The sequence below is a fragment of the Camelus bactrianus genome, chromosome 15 (genome assembly GCF_048773025.1).
Source record: "Camelus bactrianus isolate YW-2024 breed Bactrian camel chromosome 15, ASM4877302v1, whole genome shotgun sequence".
In the NCBI taxonomy this organism is placed as follows: domain Eukaryota; kingdom Metazoa; phylum Chordata; class Mammalia; order Artiodactyla; family Camelidae; genus Camelus; species Camelus bactrianus.
The window spans coordinates 62,205,960-62,228,573 of NC_133553.1; the positions used below are offsets into that span (position 1 = coordinate 62,205,960).

The 22,614-nt window shown below is 40.9% G+C and overlaps 1 long non-coding RNA gene across 3 annotated transcripts; it reads right to left on the reverse strand.

The window, feature by feature from the left end:
- Nucleotides 1–5,467: 5,467 nt before the first annotated feature.
- Nucleotides 5,468–22,028, reverse strand: LOC141573338 (uncharacterized). Of its 3 annotated transcripts, none has more exons than XR_012498998.1 (5): nt 21,846–22,028; nt 19,798–19,846; nt 18,026–18,100; nt 17,279–17,599; nt 5,468–15,983 (listed from the first exon to the last, which is right to left on the reverse strand). It is a non-coding gene; the product is annotated as an uncharacterized LOC141573338 (long non-coding RNA). The 3 variants fall into 3 exon arrangements; XR_012498997.1 differs by adding an exon at nt 18,406–18,574 and having other exon boundaries at nt 5,468–17,599; XR_012498996.1 differs by having other exon boundaries at nt 5,468–17,599.
- Between the last annotated feature and the right edge of the window lie 586 nt (nt 22,029–22,614).

Here is a 22,614-nt window from a genome sequence, read left to right on the forward strand (position 1 = left end):
CAAAACCCTACCTTTCTCACTCTCAAGATAAGTCCTAAATCCCCGCTCTTCTCCCCGCATCCACTGTGACCACTCGTGCCCAGACCTCCCCCATCTCCCTCCTGGTTAACTCCGTCCACCTCCTTATGGGTCCCACGCCTCCACTCTCGCCCTTTCCCGGCCATTCCCCAAATTGTAGGCAGGCCAGACCTAGAAAACCACAGATGCCATCAGGCTGGGGCACCTATAAACTGTTACTTCCCTCTGCTCTTAAAAGAAATCCAAACTTGGCCCTGTGGCCTACAAGGCCTGGCTGAACTTGGCTCCTGTCTCTCTTCCCAGCTCTTCCCTGTTCTGCTGTGGTCCTTGCTCCCTGACGCTCAGCCCTGTGCCCGCATTTTGGTTCCCAGTCGACTTGGAGCCCTTTCCCCAGGCCCTCGCTCTTCCCTCAGCCTGCCCTGCTCTCCCTCCCTTTCTCTGGACGGTTGGCTCATTGTCATTTGGGCCTCAGTGCGGGTGTTGCCTTCCAGGGAAGCCTTCTCCATCTGTCCCACCCGAGGGCCGCCTCCAGTAACTGTGAGCTCATCTCCTGGCTGGGTTTCTCCAAGGCATTCATCACAACCTGGAATCATAATCTGCATTTCTTGTTATCGTGTTGAGCCCCTGTACCTTCCGCTGGAATGTCAGCCCCGGGAGGGCAGAGACGATTCCTGATTTTTGTTGTATCTCTAGGGCTTGGCACTTGGTAGATGATTTGGCAAAATATTGAATAAATAAATGAGCTGTACTCCTAGGGGCAAAGTGCATGTGTATAAACCTCGTCCCCTTAGAACGTGAGCCTGTGTGTATGTGAGAGTGGGGTGGTGTGTTTATGTGATTGTGTAAGCGTGAGTGGGCACTACTGCCTATGAATATGCATGAGAAGGTCGAACGTGTGTGCGTGTGGGGCCGTGAATACGGGTGTGAGTGAGGGTGTGTTCCTGTCCGTGTGTCAGCGTGTGTGTGTGTGTTTGTATTTGAAGAACGTTAGAGAAATCTGATTTCTTTGACATGATTTGAATCAAATACCTTAATTAAACACTTAATGATTAAGTTTTAATCAAGTCCTTTAATCAAAATAATCTCATGATGACAAACTAGTGTTACAACAAAGGAATATTTCATAGTCCTCTTTATTAAGAGATTGACCTCGTGAAACTAATCACTAAAATGGGATATGTTGAGTAAGAATTTGTGGGATTTTTGTTCCACCCCATGGGAGCTCAAAGCTTTCTCTATTTATTTCCTCTTCAAGGAGACAGCCCTGTGATGTGCAGGGATTTGCTGGATAAATGCACACCATTCCTGCCTGACGCCCATGCCATTCCTGCTGCCTGGCATGCTCTGGGCTCACCTCTTTGCTTGGCTGAGATCAGCTCATCTCTCAGGTCTTGATTCAAATTTTTGATCCTCGAAGACTCCTTCCCCAGTCCACTCCCCTGATGCCACCCTAGCACCCTAGAATAGATAGATAGGTAGATAGATAGATGGATATTTATTTTTTCCCAGAAAACACAGAGCTTCTCTTTGAATGCATACATGTAATCAGTTACACTTGTGATCCTCAGGAATTCACTGTCTCCTCCTCTAAGCTCTGGGAGTGCAGAGACCTCCCCTTTCTTGTTTATTGTCGCATCCCAGCATCTAACATAATATCTGGCATAAGTAAGTGCTCAATAAATGCTTATAGAGTAAATAAAAAGGAAAGTTATTTCCATATATACATATATTTTTAAATATATTTACCATGTATATACACATCTAAGAAATGATTATCTTTCCCAAGGGCAGGGCTTGCTTGGTGTGTGACACACACATAGATGCTCAATAAACAGATGCCAGTCAGTTGAACCTCAAATTCTTACTGCCCTGTGTCTATGAACACGGACATTCTCAAGTCAGACCACCTGGCGGGAATCCAAGTTCTGTCGCTTTATTCGCTATACGGACCTTGGGGAATTTACATGGCCTCTCTGACGCTCAATTTGCTTCTCTATCAAATGGAATTTCTAATAGTATCTGTCTCAGAACAATTACTCAGTTTCCTAGCGTTCAGCCATTCTTGCATTCTACATAATAATCACTTTATCCTTTTGACGCCTTTATAGCATTCCATTTTATAACTCCACCATACTTCATTTAACCACACTTCACTGGTAGACATTAAAGGTATTTTCAATCTTTCTGTATTATTTCATTATAAACTTCCTACATATGTACACACAATCTTTGTGTGCTTGTCCAATTATTTCCTTGGAACATATTCCTGAGAATGGAATTGGTAAGGCAAAATGTATATATTTAAATTTTGTATTTATCTTACTAAATTGCCCTCTAGAAATATTCCAATTTAAAAATCTCATCTCTCATTTAAGAAAGTTCATTTCCCCCACACCCTGCTCAGTTCAGATCACTAACACCTGATTACTGCGAGAGGCAAAACACTGCTTTGTTAGTTCATTTTGCGTTGCTCTGATCAGTAGTTGAACATCTGTTTCCTCCCCATCACTTGTCCGTTTTCTCCCCCAGTTACCACTCTTTTCTTTTTTTGACTTTCAAGAGCTTCTGTATCTTAAGACAGTAGCCCTTATATTAAGATACCAACTTTTTATGTAGGTTTAAACTGTATTTTAGAATTTTATTATTTTTCTCTCAACTCTGTTGATATTGCCTTTGGTTATATAAAAATTTAAAATTTTAGGAAATAGAATATGCATTCCTCTCCTTGAGGGTTCTGGGTGTAACCTTGTTTAAGTAAAACCTTTCTAGCCTTTCCAGGAATAATGGCCATTTCTGATAATGTGACCTTACCTGCGATTACAGAATGCTAAGGCTTAAGAGCACTCAGGGTTCATTAGTTATTTTCCAGGTAAATTCTGGGCTTTCTTGAGGGTTCTTTTTAATAGAATCCAAATCTGCTTCTTGAATGCGGGAAATCCTTCTTGAAGGATAGTGTAGACATATTGTGAAGAGATGTCCTGATCAACGTTTTGCATCAAATGAGTGTTTCCTTTGGCTATTGTTCATTTTTGTTCTGAATTTGCAAAGTGTGAGCACTTTTTCCCCTTCTGTTCTCCTTCACTCAAAACTGAAATCACTGTGATCCAGATGCAAACGACTTAAGTAAGAGAAGGAGCTGACACATCAGGGGTCTCACACAGGTCTCAGCTCAAAGGTGATGTTGGGGCTGATTCTGAGAGTCATAAAGACAGGTGTGTAACAGCCGAACTGTGGTGTCTGAACAGCAGCCGTAACAAACGACTTAGGCCTCAGTATTTCATTTAATCCCAAGGATAAACAAAGAACAATAACTTGCCTGATATTAAAACTTAGAGATAGTATGACTGAAACATTATGCTGCACACCAGAAATTGACACAACATTGTAAACTGACTAGACTTCAAAAAAAAAAGAAAGAAAAAAAAAACTTAGAGATTAAAATCTACTTAGAGCCTGCATTCACATGCCAGTTTCAGACAACACAGATGGGCATTTTTTTTTTTCCTCCCTAAGTAAAGTGTTCATTGAGGGTCAGCAAACAATTTTACAGTACAATTTTAAAAGACGTGCCTTCGAAAGAGTTTATTTTTCTCCCTCTGAATTCTTAATCAGGCCCCTATTTGGACCATTGGCATCCAACGTAATCACTTCTCAGAACTCTTTCTTTCCAGTATTAACTAATACCAAGGAACGGACGTGAGATATCAGTTCAGTTTTGCCCGTGCTTGGCTCTCTCGGGGATCTGAGGCTTCTCTTTTTAGTTGTGATGAACACTGATCCCTTCAGGGAATCCACCCTTGCCAAGCCCGTCATCCTCACATCCCTCAGTGAGGTCATCGCAGGCACACCCAGCTTTTGTATCTTTCCTCCATAAGTAATTTCCTTGAATCACCGAATAACTTCATCTACCTTCTGCCATAAACTTCTCATTTTCTCTGATATCCTTATTTGCAGGAAGTCAGCCAGAATTGAGCACCACATGGCTTTTCCCTTCAATGATGCTGGCGTAATTTCTTCTGACTCATGCTCTGCGCACAGGCAGCCTGTGATTGTTTGCATTTGTACGCTAGATTATTTAACTTCGTGTTTAATTGTACCTCACGGAGAGTTCTGCTCTTTGTTAAACCTTGTTATCATGTGAGTGCTACCCACTAAATACATCTTTCTCTTCATCTAAGTGGTTCAAGTCAAATATTTACCTTATTTCCTTGATTTTAAAAATGGACTACCCCTCCCACCACGCATACATGTTCACATTTCTGCAACCAGAATATGTCCTAAATTTATCACGAACATTTAATGTGTTTTTCTGCAAAAAGACTGTTACTAAAACTTCCTTTGTTCTTTGCCAAACAAAGAGAGGCTTCTTAGAATCCTGGAGGCACAGTGAGTCAAAGGTACATGAGACTCTGTTGTGGATCTGAGACACTGATCAATACCAGAACTCCTTTTTTATAAAGTTTTATTCCTCAGATTGCAAGATTCTTTGGGTTAAAAAATATATATGTGTATTATATACAACTATGACATTATATATAAATATAATATATATTTATATTATATATTTATTTATATAAATACATATCTTATATAAATGTATATATAAATATATATAAATAAATATATATAAATGTGTATATATATACACACACGCACACGCACACATACGTGTGCGTGTGCGTGTGTGTATGGTTTTTGTGGATTTAGTCCTGAGCTTTTATAATTTTATAATTTTTGTAATTAGAATTTTATAATTTGATCTTTTTGACTCTTTCCTCTTTGCCTCCTCCTGGATCTCTATTACAAGTAACTAATCCTGGAGACCCTCCCTACATCTATCATCTCCTTTTCACTTACACACATGTGCTTTCTTGTAAACTCCTGACCATTTGTTTTTTTTTTTTTTTTCCCCTAAATTCTTTGCCCTTGAGTCTATGAACAAGTCTTCCATGTTGCACTTTATCAAAAGCTTTGTTGAGGTCAAGGGTGGATTATGTGTAAACACTGTTTCCTCAGTCCCAGCTCCTCCTCATACATTTTCATGGAATTTTAACTGCTGAATCCCGTTACCCTCAAAGAGACTGGGTAAAATGCCAAGTTTAAACACTAGGGTTCTATGTTTGCTCAACCATCAAAAATCAAAAGGCATCTTTAGTAGCTATCCTCTTTTCGATTTTTTTTATCAATGCACTTACTGGCTGCAAATATATTTTCAGATACCAAATGGAAGTTTGATAGGGAGATGGAAAAATAGGTGTAAGGATCCATTTGTTTCTATTCAAAATATGTGAGAGATTTTGCTTAAAATCCAACTAAGTACTAGTATATTCATTTCTATAGACATATACACAATTAGCTATGTGATTGTGGATTACATAAAATTGACCTCTATGATTGCACGCGTGTATGTGACCTTGTGCACATTCAGGCGTACGTTAATAAACACACGTAATCCATTTAGTGGGAAACAACAGGAACAGGGTTCAGATGCTAGTTCCACCATTTTCTTACTTTATGAAACTAGGTCATTTAAATATTTTAACCCTCAGTTTTCACATCCGTAAAATGAATGTAAGACAATAATACCTGCCTTACGTACCACAGAGGGCTACACAGAGACTCACTCAACAATTGTTTAAACTACAAAGTACTTTAGGGTTACACGGGCACCTCTCCTCTCTGTGGCCTGCTGCTGTCAATGGCAGCATAACCTAATACACTCCTTTTGTATTTAAAAAAATATATAAATATTGATACTATTTGATGATATTTACACAAACACTCCTCTTCTACTTACGAAAAAATCCCATCTTCTTCAAATAGTATATTTTGTCAATAACTTGGCATCAGTTTTTTCATTTATCACCAGTAGGTAATACAAAAGAATTGACACTTTCTCTTTTAAAAATCAGCCATTTGTTTTTAGATATTTTGTATGGCAACATATAATATACATGCATTGTATGTGGTTATTGTAAATAGTTGTACACAGTTTCAGAGAACACAAATTTAAAGTACAAATTGACAACAGATGTCAATTTATTTTCAGTGTTTTAGTCCAGTAAACCCACAAGAAAAGGCAAAATTCACTTAAAAGTTTCATTTATTCCCCAGTTGCTTAGGGTTAGCATATCCAAAATGTGATTTGTTGAAATCATGGCATGTTGTAAGGAAATATGACAAATAAAATAATCAGAGAACTCCCATACAACTCTCTGAGGCTGAAATTAAATTAAATAATCAAATAACTGCAAAGACACGCAACATCTTATAGGTTTTTACAAAATTAATCTGCAGTCAGTATGGTCTGTGAGACACTGTTATACTGGAATTTCTGGACACCAAAGCCACTCTAGAAATGCCTCAGGAGAAGGTCCTGGGTGTTACTGAGTCAAATATCCAGAACAAGCCCCTATAATACACACTTGTTGGGACTCGGCATTTATATTTTCTTTGTTATGGCTTTTAAATGTAAAGTTCCATAGTAGCCACGCCCCCAGATCTTCAGGGACTTAACCTCGAAATCAACTAGGTGGAGTCAGTTTGGACAAACTCTTTATTCTGAGGCTCCAGGTCTCGTGTTAAAAATATTTTTTTCTTTCCTATTAGGGTAAAGAGCCTTCTAGTCTGTGTCAGCTGCTCTCAGGTAGAATGAGTGGACAGGTTAAGCAGTGGAGTATAATTCCTCTCTCCTTGAACCTGGGGAAGGCTTGAGAATTGGTTTGTGACCAATTGAATGTGTCAGAAGTGACAGTGCATGACTTCTGAGGCTCGGTGATAAAAGGAGACATAGCTTACGCCTTGTACACTGGGAAGCAGACTTCAGAGCTCTGAACTGCCAAGTCAGAGATCCAATTATTCTGTCCGGCTGTGAGGGAGCCTCACCCACATGGAGAAAGCCACTGCTGGTTCCAGCCAACAGCTCCGGCTGCAGTCCGAGTTGACAACCAACATCACTGTCAAATGTAAGTCAGGATGCCGTCCCGTGATTTCAGCCCCTGGCCTTTGCATCTTTACCAACTGAGGCACCAGTCGAGACGGAGCAGAGGCGAGCCAACCCCACTACTGGACCCTGTCTGAATTCCTGAACCAGAGAAACTGTAAGGCCAGTAAAATGGTTATTTTACGCTTTGGCTAAGTTTTGGTGCAGTTTGTTTCACAGCAATACACCTGCCTGCCTCCTTTGAATCTAGCTGGCCTCTGGACTTGCTGTAGTCAACAGAATGGAGAGAAAATGAAGTGTGCCTGGTCTGAACTTGGGCTCAAGGGGACTTGCCTGTTTCCATCGCTGTGTTGAGCCTCAGCCATCACGATGAGAACATACCTAGACTCGCCTGCTGGAGGATGAGAGACATCTGGAGCATTTTTGAGTCACCCCAGCTGAGGCCGGCCCAGACCAGCCAACCACCAGCCCAGATCCAGACATAAAGCCGCCCCGCTACCTAACGGCTCCAGGCAGAGAAGCAAAAATAATGTGTGTTGTCAAATGCCACTAAGGTTCCATCGTTGTTGGTTAAACAGCATCATTGCATCAGGAGACAACCAACCAACCCACCACTTTAAAAACCCAAAGCAGAAATCATGAATGCACCCTCTGTCAGTCTCATGATCCACTTTCTTAACTGTCTGACATCAACACCTTCCTTCACAGCGAAACTTTTCAGTCTGGTTACGTACTCACTTTATTTCTACTTCCTTACCTCCTCGTCCCTCCTTAACCCTCAGCTTCCTCCCGCCCCCACTACTACACCCAAACTCCTCTCTTAAACATCAGCATTTACTCCCACGAGGCCAAACCTTCTTGCTCTGTCATATTCCAGGACGCTTCGGCAGCCTCCAGCCTCTTGGACCGTCTGTTCTCCATTTTCAAACCCTTTTTTCTTTTAGCTTCTGTGATACCTCCAGCTTTCCTTCCTGCTTCTTTGGCTGTTCCCTTTTATCTCCTTTGCTGGGTCTTTCTTTCACTTATTTATTTAAAAAAATCTCTTGCACACTGACTACATGTCAAGTATTTGGCGGGGTTGGAAGGGGTGTTATGGTCACAGCAGTGACACGAGCCAAAATGCTTGCCCTGGTAGGGCTTATGTTTGAGCGGGAGGAGACAGAAAATAGGTACTTGAATATGTAAACATCCATCACATGGTGATAAGTTCTATGGAGAAAAATAATGCAGAGGAAGGGTGAGAGGGCTAAAGATGGGTTTGGTGTTACTGTTTTAGAAAAGGCGGTCAGGGAGGCCCTCACTGAATGGGTGACATTGGTACAGACACCAGAAGAACATGAGGGAGTGAGCCAGACGGCTCTCTGCTGGTGAAGTGTCCCAAACCACACCAACAGCAACGACAAAGCCCTCATTCGGGAGTGTGGTTAGCATGTCCCTGGGCCTCTTTTTCTTTTCTTTTTCTTTTACTATACTCATTTTCAGATCAATTGCTTAGCTTTTTATATTAAAAGTTCAATTAAAACAAAACAAGAACAATAAAGCCAGCCTTCACAAATATCTTATTAATTTGGCCCAGTTTATTGGGGTATGAGGAAAGAAATGCCTTTGACATCTCATGTTGGATCACCTGGTCAAGGCTTCTGGAGTGCCACCTCTGAGCCCTACACAAAAGGCCCCTTACTGCCACCCATCTTTGAAATGTTAATTCTGCAGGGTTCAAATTTAGTCCCTCTTTTCTTTCTGCCGAGGGTGAGCTCATTCATTTCCAGAGCTTTCAATGCCATCTCTCTATATGCTGAAAATGTTCAAGAAGACCATGCTTCTGAGCTTCAGATTTAAATGTCCAACCGCACCCTTGACATCTCTACTTGGGCATCTCAAACTTACCACGAACAAGAACACTTTATGACACCAACACCCCTAAAACTCAGCCACATTCTCCCCGATATTTGCCATCTTTGGAAACAGCCATCCAATTTCTCAAGCTATAAGTCTAGTATCCTCCTTGATTCCTGTTTTACTTCTATCCCAAGTTTAGTTCACCAGTCTTTTAGACTTGACCCCCAAAACATCTCTCAAATCCATCCACCTCTTTCTGGCTCCACTCCTCACAAGCTGTGCCAAGGCACCGGCATTGAACACCATAGACATGCTATTCCTGGTCAGTAGCAGCTACATGACACAAGATAGTAGAGGGGATCTAAACTGTATCACCACACAAACCCTCTTAACTGAATTCAATCTGAGATAAAGCCAACCTCTTAAAAGGCTGACGAGACATATATGAATGGGATGGCAAGTCTGACGTTTTCAACTAGTAGATTGTATTTAGCTGATGGAACTGTATTTCATCTGTGACGCTGGATATATTCCTCCATGAGTTTCAAAATAAGAAGCAAATTTTAGGCTCCGAAAATATTCAGAAGAGTTGAAACATCTCATTGCTTTTTTCCAAAACCACTTCCATGTGCATGATTCTATGATTTTTTATGTGTTCTAAGATGAGGTTGACAATTCTGGCTTATCCTTACTCTAGACTAGTTTATTAAATTACTGGATTCCTGGTTTTTACAGTGTGAAAGAGACTTTTTATGAACATGAGTGACTATTATTCAATAATAACTCACTGTGCTAGAATTTGGCATTTAAATTTATAAATAAGATCAAGGCTGCTGACCTCTTTGAGTGAAGAAAAGAACAAAAGGAGTTAGCAACTCATTCCGAGAGTCCACCTAAATCAATTAGGATGTTAAATCCATGCATAAAATAACGTTTAATAAAAATGCTTTAAAGGGAAAATTGTCTCATTTGAAACTGAAAGAATGAATACAAAAGATGACACTAGGTTCCCAGATCACTGCTGGAAGGCTCTAAGACACCAGATTCAGGCACTGCTAATAGTTCAACAGTAATTGGAATATTAATAGGATGTGTCAGTCTGATTATATAGCATATGCATCAGAGTGTTTTACCTAACTCCTCAGGATTGATTGGAGAGCGGCAGAGAATAATCTGATTGTCACTCCTCTCAGCATAAGAGCCCCATTTCAGAATGCTTACTCGCTGACTCAGTTTGAGGACATATTCAAAATAAAATCAATGCATTTATAACCTAATTAGCTGGTCTCTATTGATCCGTGTTCCAGATACTCAGTTTGCATAGCATTACTGTTTTCGCTAACTACCTGTAAATATATCCTGGGTGGCATGTGGGGTTAATGCAATAGACTCTCTCCCTGAGGGAACTGAACTAGCAAGTATTGTAAGTCATCACTGAAGTACTGCGTTGTCCGGTTTTCTCCTGGTCAATGCACGTTAATAAGACTTCAAACTTTTATTTGGCACTAATCTCAGCCCAGTTCTGGGCTCTTTACATAACGTTGGATTAGAAATGGTTCTGATGTAATGGGTTTATGGTCTAGAAGTAAAGGAGATCGACCTAGAGATGATCATACTAAGTGAAGTAAGTCAGACAGAGAAAGACCAATGCCATATGATATCACTATGAGTGGAATCTAAAAAATGATGCAAATGAACTTATTTGGAAAACAGAAACAGACTCACAGACATAGAGAACAGATTTATGGTTACCAGGGGGATAGGGGTAAGGGAGGGATGAACTAGGAGTTCGGGATTAGCAGATACACACTACTGTATATAAAATAGATAAACAACAAGGACCTACTGTATAGCCCAGGGAATTATATTCAGTATCTCATAATAACCTACAGTGAAAAGAATATATACAAATGTACAACTGAATCACTATGCTGTACATCAGAAACTAACACAACATTGTGAATCAACTATAACTCAATTCAAAAAATAAATAAATTTTAAAAAAAAGTAAAGGGAACCTTGACTTTTGAACAGTTGGCTGTTTCGGCTCCAGGGGATAACTGAGAGGTCAGGGGTTCACTGGAATCGCACGGTACAAGCGTAACCCCTTGAGGGATGCGGACCCAGTCACCTGCTCTCATTATGTCTGGCTTTAGAAAGGGGACATGACCTTTCAACTTTATTTGCCACCGATTTATCCACAAGTTGTCATATAAAAAGATAAAAAGAAATCAGGCCATGTGTTATTTCAGCATTCTCCTGACTTAAAAAAAATATTGAAGTCCATGTTGCAGGTTCGAGAATGGTCAGACCTCTCTAATTCCGTCAAGCGAACTGGTGAACTTTGCTTTCAAAACATGCAACTCTTCCTGAAACCATGGAGAAATGGCAAAGCTCAACTCCGGGGCCCTGATGCAAACAGAGGCTTAAAGATGTTCGTGGCTGTCAGGCTGGAAACTCTGGTTCCCTGGACTTGCTTGGGATGTCATTGATTTACTCCTTCCACAGAGGTGGAGAGAGAGGACCAAGGGAGATAGGTTTAATTAATCTTAAATATCTCTGCAATTTAAGAATTGTAGGCCTGGAACAGTTCCTGTACTAACATGATTAGCAAATATTGACTTTTGAATACAATAATAATGTGTCATCTGAAACCCTTGATAAGTAACTTAAGTACTTCCTTAGCTAGCATCTTATTAAATTAGATGAGGTATGGTTGAGGCGCATTACACAAAGACATTGAAATGAAAAATCAGACCTAAGGGTTTTAACATCGATTTTAAGAGAGCGAAAAGTCACAGAGAAAACGTATATGCTTTAGTTCTGCAACCTATGAATGGGAGCCGTCTCTTGTCTCTGGATGAATTTTTTTAAGGTACGTAATAATTTTCATGGTGCCACTGTTGTAAACAGTCACAATTTGTGACCTTTTTGGCAGCTGTAATCAATCATCAGATTATGGATGATGACCATATAATTTTAGTTTTATGGAAGGTTAACTTACATAGATTATGAGCTTTTGATGTTAAAATATGGAAGAAAGAGCTGGGGCACACCAGCGTGCCGGCGAATGTGGTTAAGGGTAATCCACCCAACTGCCTTCATAAGGTTTAACTTAAAAATGTGTACAAGTCAGCAAAAAAAAAAAAAAGAAAAAAGAGTTTAAAGATGTGATATTAGTCAGCTGCACCCTGACAATTCTTACTGTATTGATTAGTTTTCAAAGGCTGCCTGGCATGTGTACTCTCCTCACAATAGAATTGGAATGAGGGGGAGAAAAAAGCCTCCAAAAGTCATCAAAGCAAATGGTCTGTGAATGTTGCTTCAAAGCTCGTCATTTGTTGCCAGGGAATTTGGCCATGAGGCTTGTAAAGAGATTTCTCTGGAGGGGAAGGTATGACAAAACACACTTCTTGGCAAGACTTCTCCTCAAATAGCAGGATGCATTAATTCTTGCGTGATACATAAAATTAATCAGAGAATTAACATTTCTGATGAAATTCTGCCCGCTTTTTATCCTTTCCTTTAAAAAAAAAATTTAAAAACCACAGAGGACTAGACCTCAGGCCTTTTCTGTTCTCTAATGAAACTGCAAATTGACTTGTGTTCAAATGGTGCTTGAGTAAAACGAACAATTAAAAATGTATTGCTAATTGAGATCTATCGGCTGATGTCTTTAAGGACTAATTAGGTGCAGGAAAATCTTTCTTGTAGGACATACCAAGGAGAAGAGAGCCCTGTTGGATGGACAAGAACGTGATAGGAACAGGTTTTTAACACGTGCACGAGCACTTATGTGTGCGCATGCGCACAGCCATACACACGTCTGTAGCCCAAGAACACACATGTAAACGCAAGCATCTTTACAGGCTTAAACCATTAAAATTAGCTGCAGCTTTCTTGGAAGTATTTATTCCACCTAAGCTAGGATGATTTGACTGTTGCTGATTAGCGATCCATTAGTTAGCTTGAAGGCAGCCAACATATTTTACTGACGTAATTTATCATTAAAGCAGAGGAATGCTTTAGGTATTTAAATAATGTATGCAGATAAATTCACTCTTCTTTTTTTAATTACCCACCTGTACCAACCTTGTAAGAATCTTTGCCCCCTATCAGAAGTTTGCTCTCCGAGGAAACTTGGAAAGTTAACCGGAAGGGAAAAGCCCTTCTTCCTGGTGACATTGATCAGTGCCGCATTTCCACCCACCCCTTCACAAAATATCTTGATATGTTTCAGGTTACGTTCTCGGTCCTTAAACAATCCCGGAATTATCTCCACATTCGCCAATGCCGACTGAGGGCTTATCTTGCAAAATCTGATACCTCTGTCATTTCTTTAGCAAAGATTTCAGATGCAGCAGGAATAAACTGGAGTCCCCAAAGCTCCCCCTGCAAAAAAACTCTGGGGAAAAATGGACACAGTATTCTTCTTCAAGACCTGTTTAAATAGACGATGTTCTAGAAAATGTCATTTTTCTTAGGCTGCCCTAAAGTCAGATCTTCTCACTGCCGCTATTGTGCGGAGTCAGCCTAAAAGGGCATTTAGTGTCGAGGCATTTGGTAAACACTGCTTTCTTGTGCTTCATCCCCCCTACGGGGCATTCCAAGAGGTGAATAATAAGTGTGAACAGGATGGACAAGTTTCCAGTCCTGTCAAATTAATTAGACTAGTGTAGAATGAAGTGAGCTTTGCCGTTAGGTAAGCTGAAAACATGTAAAGAAAGTCATTCAAGCAATTTGAAAGGATTTGAGGAGGGCAAAACGTCCCCACTGCATTTTTATGTACTTGTTTGAGATATTGCATATGTAGAAAATGGTGTTGGGTGTACATGTATATCATACCTGAACGGAGAAAAGTCCATGTGTCTACACAGCATGTGTAAAAACACACATGGCAGGCCAGTGGGAAAAAAGAGAGCCACAATTCAAAATCTCCTATTGAATTAAAACAAACAAACAAACAAACATGAATAGATCTGACCGTTTTACTTACAGCAGGAAACTCTAGTTCTGTACTAAGAGCTGTATGAGGTGAGCTTGTAAGAGATGCCTGAGAGCAGAGGGAGTGATGCAATGCAGTTGCTTTACCAGATGCCTGTTGGGTGCCTTGGACCACAGACCCCCAAGGCAAAGATACAGGGGAAGGAGAGTTGCAACTGCGGTAGGATGCTCTTATGAGTGAGGGCCTCGTGGGTCTTTTGGGCAACTGATGGCCTTTTGAAATACATTTCCATATATTTCACTCTATTCTGGAAAACTGAGTTTAGGAACTGAAGTAATCAATTTGTGTATCTTTAGAGCACCGATTGCTTTGTACCACCTCCGCGAGTCAAGCTGGCCAAGATTCCATGATGCAAATCCACGTTTTCATACTGAGTTCCAAAGGAGATGGCTACAGGCGCCCTATTCACCTTAGTCAAGAGAGGTAGTTTACCCCCATGATGAGACCGACGTCCATTGCATTAGTTTTTCACTAAATCAAAATATTTCCTGAATCACATAAAGGTTGGTACGTGATTTCCTTTTAGCAAAAGACATGAGGTCCTGAAACTATGTTTTCATATATCCAACCTTTCTTCTTCCTTTTTTTTTTTTTTAAACTTTCCAGCCGCCATGCACCTCATTCTCTTTAACTCCACTTATCTTGCCCTTTCACTAGTTCCCCTTCCCCACAACCTAGCATTCATCAACACTGATGGACCACATTTTTAGGACCTCTCCTGTCCAAAGGAAGAGAATTCATAATTGTCAATGATCTTTCTACTCTGCTGCTTAATATCCTATCCTGCTGCGTCTGGGGTAGAACGCTACAGCCACTTCCAAGTCGGGCACTCTTCCCTACCGTCAAGTTATTTTCCCAGCTAACATCCCCATTTCATCTTTTTTTTTTTCATTTGTAGGGTAGATGAAGGCAGAACTGCCCTCCTTCTGAGTCAGAATAATGGGGTTGCTTTCTCATGAAATTGATGCAAATGTCCCCTGCAAAATGATGACGCTAAAAGACATCCGAGTGCTTGCTGCAGCAGGTGACACCAGGTTATCTCTACCTTTTGTATGTCAAAAGGTCTGTTTTAACTACCCACCTTTTTTTTTTTTTTTTTTTTTAAGGGAGACTCAACTCTCCTTCAGCCATGGGAACAGGACATGTCATCTCCCAGATGAAAGAAATTCATGCCCGTGATGAGTAAAATTCCAATTAAAATTCATCATGAACAGCAGGCTTGGTATCTTTCTTGGATACCATGAATCATTCTTGGTGCTGGGAAATGCGCTTCATAAACCTCCGTTGTTGTAGACGTCTACTTCCACGAGAACTTGTTTCATATTAGTAAATAAAACATCATCTGACATTTTTGTCACTTATGTCTGGGTGCTGACGAAAGTAATGGGAATGCTCAGAGGTTATGGGACATTGTTTATCAAGGAATGTAGGTGACGCCACAAAGTATAAGTAACGCTATACAGCCGGATGATTGATCCCGGCTGCATATTTTAAAGAGCCTTTCATTGCTTATCGAAACCTTTTAGGTAATGCACTCCTCTCAGATATCATTTTAAGTTTGGAAAGCTTTATAATTCATAATGAAAAGTTGCTTAGTTACTCCAAGTGAATCCATAGCTTCAATTATTCTCTGTGCAAATGGCTGGACTCCATTTTGACCAATGTTTATGGTGTTTGGCAATTTTTCAGTAGCTACTTTTGCTCCCATATGATTAATTTCTTGCATAATACTCTGCTTTGCATGTGCGGGGCTCAGATAATCTTAGTAGGTAGAAAGGAAATGAAAGAGCTTGCGTGTTTCAGTTAGGGAAACATTTGAAACATCACATCACGATGTAAGAGTGCCAGAAACAATCCCAGTTAGGCTAGATAAAGACCACGACAGGAGGGGTGAATGTACTGAGGACACCCAGCCCTGGGCAGCCAGTCTTTGCCTTGTTCTATGGCCAGCTTGCTCTGACTTGAGACATCCAAGCAGGAGAGAGGAGGAAGCCCCGGAATTTACCACATTGGACTCACCTGCCGGGAAAATACTAGCATCTTCTCATCAGTATCTTTTCCTAAGGTTATTGTGGTCTTCTTTCTTTGACAAAATGACAGCAAACAAATCCTCTTACTGATCAAGCGGCTACCCAAGAAGCTGCTACCCTCACACGGGAAGAGGAGGGACACCCGTATCTGTGGAGTGAATGAATGAGTGCATTCATTCAGGAGCAGTCTGTATGGTGACTATCTGGCCCCCCGACCTGGGGAAGGTGTTGATTTTCCCCTGTCCTTAGAGGATTTCTGCTGCCCTGACACCCTGGAGTTCTTGTGTCCTCTGAAGTCTTTGATACTGTCTCCATTTTCTTCCACCCCTTGCTTTCTCTCTATGGACCAATGGTGTGTAGTTGTGAAATGATGTCTGTAACGGGAAGCCTGGGGAGGTAAATGGAAAGAGCGTGGGTCTTGATGTCACACCAGCCCAGGTTAAAATTTGGCAAATTTCTGGCTGGCAGCCTTGGGAGAACTACTGAACCTCACACAGCCTTAGTTTCCCCATCTGGAAAATGGGACTAACAATAGTGTCTGTGTACATGTTCTAGGAACACTCATTTATTTTATTTGATGTTTTGGTAGTCTAATAAGGAAGAACAAATCTGACTCCATGTTAGATCTGTTCCTTTAGCTCTAACCCTGTGCTCTGTCCCCTGTGCTGAGTCACGCTGGTTCTGCACCTTTTGTAAAAGAATGTTGCCTACAGCCCGAAACAGACAGGACAGCCCGTTCTCAAGGCTCTGACCTTCAAAGGTGTAACACTTTTCCATTCATACAGAGATAAAAAGTTGCACAACAGAGAATAACATTTGTCTTGTTGACGGTTTACAGGAACAGCCTGACCTGACCTACGTGGACGGCTGCAAGAACAAAGGATGCTGACACTAAGAAGGTTGCAACAAGCAGCCACACCTCCTGCCCTTTTTAGTATAAAAGAAGCCTAAATTCTGACTTGGGTAAGATGGAGTCTTGGGAGACTAGGCCACCATCTTCTTGGTGAGCTGGCTTTCTGAATAAAGTCGCTATTCCTTGCCTCAACACCTCATCTCTCAGTTTATTGACCTGTCTCGCTGCGAGCAATGTGAACTTGGACCGGGTAACGGTGGCACTTTCTGCAGTTCTGGCCAGGTACAGCTCTAGGCATTCGATTTACCGATGAGGTAGCTCCTGCCCCTTTTTACAGAGGCAGCAACCGAAACACGAAAAAGTTAAATAATTAGACCAGGGTCATACTACTGGTAAGTAGCAGAGCCAGAATCAAAATCTAGTCAAGCTAGTTACAGGATTTGTGCTCTCAGCTACCCTACAAAGCTGTCTTCTATAACAGTAGCTGCCACTGCTATTATCATCATCATCATCACCATCACCATCACCATCGTCACTGCCATCATGGCTATTACTGTCATTATTACCACAACCGGAGGCACACGGAATACCTGGTATCAGTGGAGATAAGTGGTCCATATGGTGTTGGATAGAGCAGTATTACTTAGGCAAGGTTGGTCCTTCCCCTTCACTCTTATCTCAAAGCCTGTGGACACACATCATCCAGAATGAGCAGCCCAAAGCCAATGCCACAGCACCGCATCCTCAGTTCTGTTAAGCGATAAATTCACGTAGCCCGAGGGCTCGAGGCTGCTGTAAGCCGCCGTGTTTTCTCTTCCTCATTTCAGATACTCAGGTACTCTTGCTATCATGTTAGAATGTTTGCTCGTGTTAAGATCTTCACCATTCAACGTGTATTAGGGCATCTTTTACTGAAAAATTAATTTCATAGAGGAAAAACATATTTTTATTAAAAGTTCTTTTAGATGTCCTTCATTACGTAGATGGGGATAATACATTTTCTCTCTTGTTAAAAATGGAAATCCGAGCTTCTCTCGAAGAGGACAGCAAATTTTACCCTTCTTGGAAGTGAGAACATATTATAAAATTACCAACATTAAAAGGAGAGAGAGAGAGAGAGAGTCACCTGCTAGAATCATCAGTTAAGTTTATTTGAAAGAGATCCTGGCTTTGGCAACTTTACTTTCCCCAACAGATAGCTCTGAAATCAGTGGGAATCAGGATTTCAAAGGACATGGAAGTAACTCTTCAGCTCAGATGAATGGGAGATGGGACAGAAAAAGGCAGGGGCACCTCAGATCAAAGAGTGTTGTTCAACATAGAAAACAAAGACTTACAGTTATGATCACAGATGATTCTGATCTAATTCTTGGTGAAACCATGTAAAACCATGCAGAATTTATCTTCATTTTCTGAAGATGATCAGAAAGAATAATTCAGTTAAAATTTCTGTATCTGTGACCACAATGAATTTCTTAACAAGAGCTACCCATGTCTAGAGAATTTAGAAAATCAGTTAAAAATGGTGAAATACTTCTGAAAATTGAACGTGGACATTTTTTTCTGCCTGTGTATAGTATTTATAAATGATCTGTAATCCACGGGATCTGTAATCTTCCAAGAGTGACTGAATCCTTTTATCCTCCGATCTGAACAGACGTGGAAGTGAAGGCACCATGTAAACTCTGCAGAGGAATACATCCTTTCATGAACTTACATTTCAAGACTAAATAAAATGTCTCTGGCAAGTTTCATGAAATTCTTCCAACACAAGGCACACTTCTGTCTGAAACCCAATGAAAGGAACAGAATGTAGTTGCACCATCCATCTGAATTTTAGTATCTCGTTTTAATAGGACTGGATTACATGAGATGAGCAGTAGCATCTGGTTATCAAAAAGTAAGAAAACATTTAAGAAAGAAAGGTAGGAAAAAGATTTTTTAAAAGTTGAAATCCTGAAAGGAGACTCTGTCATGTGGATTTAGGCATCAGAAAAGACTTCCCACATCTGAAATGCTGGCTACTTTCCAGCTACAAGAAAGAATGCTGCATGTACATCTTAATAATTCAGTTCACTGGAGTTTTTTTTTTTTTTTTTCTCCTTCCTCTATGTCTAAAATAAACTGTTTTTAAAGCCCTCATGTTGCAAGCACGGGACAACAAAAAGACACACGTATTGATGATCTGAGATTGATGGGGTTTTTTTGTTTTTTGTTTTTTTCTTTAAGATTTGGTATGTCCAAAGCATATGCTATGCCTCATGGCCAATATGGAAATGTTAGGGGTTTAATTGGCAGCTGTGAGTAGCAGCACCTGCAAACAGCTCAGGGCTTGTTCCTGAGGTCTGGCAACATTCTTACTTTATGCTTTGAATAAAGGCTCCCTCACTGGGACAGAAATAACTGACAATGGATGATTGATGATTGCCCGTCACACAGTGGCTGACATCTACCGTTCACCAAGTCCGTTGACGAGTGCACGTCCTGATTCCATTAACGGGGGCGTGACATACAGGAGCAGGCCTGCTACAGCTGGCTAGTCAGTCACCTAGTTCAGAACATCCAGAAGAGCCTGAGTTTTGTTAACTGGAAAAATAGAGCACTGGGGTTTCAGGACGCCCTGGGAAGATGGTTTTCAAAATTCTCTTTTCTTTTTTCTGCTTGCTAGGACGCTTTTATTTTGTGACAGTTTGTTTGGTTTCATCTTCAAATTCAGGCCACCTTTCACATTTTTCTGATTCTTTTTTTGGGGGGGGTGGGACCTATCATTTAATTTATTTTTTCCCATTTTTTTATTGAATTATAGTCAGTTTACAGTGTGCCAATTTCTGGTGTACAGCATAATGTTTCAGTCATACATATACATACATATATTCCTTTTTATATTCTGTTTCATTATAGGTTCCTACAAGATTTTGAATATAGTTCCCTGTGCTATACAGTAGAAACTTGTTTATCTATTTTATATATAGTAACTAGCATCTGCAAATCTGGAGTTCCCAATTTAACCCTTCCCACTCCCTTGTCCCCTGGTAATCATAATTTTGTTTTCTATGTCTGTGAGTCTATTTCTTTAAAAAAAATAAAAGACATAAATGAACTTACTTACATTTCTCAGATTCTTATTCCAAACTGGCTTTGCCTTTGAAGGATGGGCACTGAGGAAGAAATATACGAAAGGATTTATATTTCTAATTATTAATTCCTAAGACTCAGATGTCCGGGAACTACTGAAGTTTTGAGTACAGTCATGTTTACAGGTTCAATTAAGAGGAACAAAGAAAGTGTATAGAAATCGATCCCCGGTGCAGACAAATGGCTAACGTGCTTTTCCACACCTGGACATCTGTCAGCCCACAGTGAGCCGCGAGGTACAGCCAAAATCGCACCAGCAAATGCGATAGATTGCAAAGAGGACTGGTGGAGCCAACCTTCCAAAATAAGCGTTGCTAAATTAAAGCAGCCTTGTACTGTTCAGTACGACCCAGGGTACCTCCGGGCGGGTCTGTTCTAGCACGAAGCTGCCACTTAGCTTTCTTTTTCCCCACTGTTTCTTCTCCCCAAGGCTGCTTTTACCCAGCCAGCAGTCATCTTTTGCACATCTGCTTTGAGTACTTTCTTCTCTCCAATTAAGATTTGCTCTTCTCTGATGCACTTATAAATCTTTTCAATTTTTAGTGACTTGATCATGCCTGGCTTTTTTTTTTTTTTTTTTTTTTTGTGGTCTACCTTTGGGTCAGCCATGATCCCTACTGATGCCTACGTGCAGATTCAGGAAAGAGATGAGTCATTATACTAAATAATTGGGTCTTCCCTTAGAAGTTTGCTCAGGGGCTAGTATTTCCTCTGCAACTATGAACTTATTGCTACAAACAGTTGTATGATAGGCATTTCACTAGCCAAATGTGAATCAAACAGCCGGTTTGTTTTTAGCCCTTTCTGAGTCTTACCGTATTCTCCTCAAGAAACAGGGTGGGCTGACACACACGGCTATTTTGCAGCTAGAGCAACTGGACCGAGGGAAGCAAGACAGCTGGTCCCTGTTTCACACACCTCTAGCTGGCCAGAGCCTCTGGGAGCGTCCGAGGCCCCCCCCCTTGACACCAGGGGGGTCTTTCCAGTGGCTTCTTTGGCTGGTAAGGACCATGGACTCTAATGCCCAGATCACCTGCTTATTCTGGTCCTCGACCCTTATGGAACCGCAGCCAGAGAGGATGGCTACCCTGTTAAGGTCCTAATTCAGTCAAAACCATTTTGTGAGCATCAGTGAGTAAGCACAGAATCCCAAGCATGTGCAGAAGGCTGTGGTAGGTGCCATTCACTATATTACTGAAAAAAAAAGGGGGGGGGGTCTGCCTTGACGGCGCTGCCTTTTGAATATGCATCCATCGAATAGGCTGGCCAAATCACTTTTTTTTTTTTTTTGGCCTATAAAATCTGGTGTCTCTCTTTTTGTTTAATTACATTCTGTTTTACAGTCTCTCCCAGGAAGAGCAGCTAATTATAATATATTTCAGCAGAGAGAGAGAGGCAGGTGTTAGCTAACATGCAAGTCCCAGTTTTAGCCTTGACAATACATGCGGTTCATCTGGATCTTAGTGTAAAGTCACCAGACAGGGCAAGGGCCATGTCATTTCATCATTTTAGAATTTTCCTGGGTTTTCAGGGGAATCACAGGCCCCCAGATTTGAACTTCCAGGTGGTAAAATGATGATAATAATTGGCCATAAAGGTTGAGTTGCAGTGTGTACGAGAAAACCTGTTTCATCTGTACATCTGAATGAAGCAGCCATGGAAAGTGGCAAAGATCATTGGGAGAAGCAGTCAGACTCCGTGGAGTTGAATCCTGTCTATCCATTTACCAGTTTTGTGACCTTGGGCAAGTCATTTAACTTCTCTGCTTCTGTTTCTTTATCTGAAAATTGGGGTAGGACCATATTAACCTGTGAATTTGCTGTGATGAGTAATGACACACAGTATGTGAAACACATCACCCGGCCTGAAACAGAGCTAGGTATACAGATTCTTATTTTTAGAGAATAATTATATTGCAAAAGGCTAAGATCTCCGGGATCTTAGATCAGAGAGAGCGAGGGCAGAAATGAGATACCCAGAAGCAAATTCTCCTCTAATAAATGCTGGCATTTCAGAACATACCTGAAACGAGTGCTTGCTCTTGAGATGAGTGGGTCCCTTCAGTAGTGAGAGCATCTCAGTTTCCACGAACATGACATTTACAGTCAAAATGTCCAAGCACGTCTGTGAAAAGACTCAAATTCTTCTGATGTGCTTGCCCGCAACCCTCTGTGTGTTTGTGTGTATGTATGGGTTTCCTGTAGGTCTGGAGATAGTAGGAGGCGGTAAGCAGCTAAATGATTTACTGAATGTTCCCCTTTCCAACTGATTATCTTGGCCAGAGACAGTTCTGGCCCAAATCTGTTGACTGTAATTTCTGGGCTGCTTTCATGAAGCCTCCAGGGGAGTCAGCAGTTTTTTTCCAAGAATCTGCCAAGTGCAGTGGTACATGAGAGACCCGGCCACTTCCCTATCTCTGGAATAAAGTAGACCGCATGGGCAGAATCTGAGTATTCATCAAAACATTTGTCATATCTAGTGATGAATAATTTTAAAAAATTCAGATTGCTCTGACACCTGCATCTATGTATAGACCTCCCTTCCTGGGCGCTTTCCATGGCTCATCTCCCCTTGCTCTTCTAAATATGATTCTCTGTGTACAAATCACCTTCCTCTTGTGACCCCAGTATCCTATTATTCATATTTTAAGATCCTGCTTAGATTTCCCTCTTCCTTGGCCTCCATCCTCCAGGCTATTTTTGTACAGCTGTAAACAAGATTACGGACGTGTTAACCTCTATGGCACTTCTTTGTTTTACATGTTTCATTTTCTGGACAGAAGTCTTTGAAA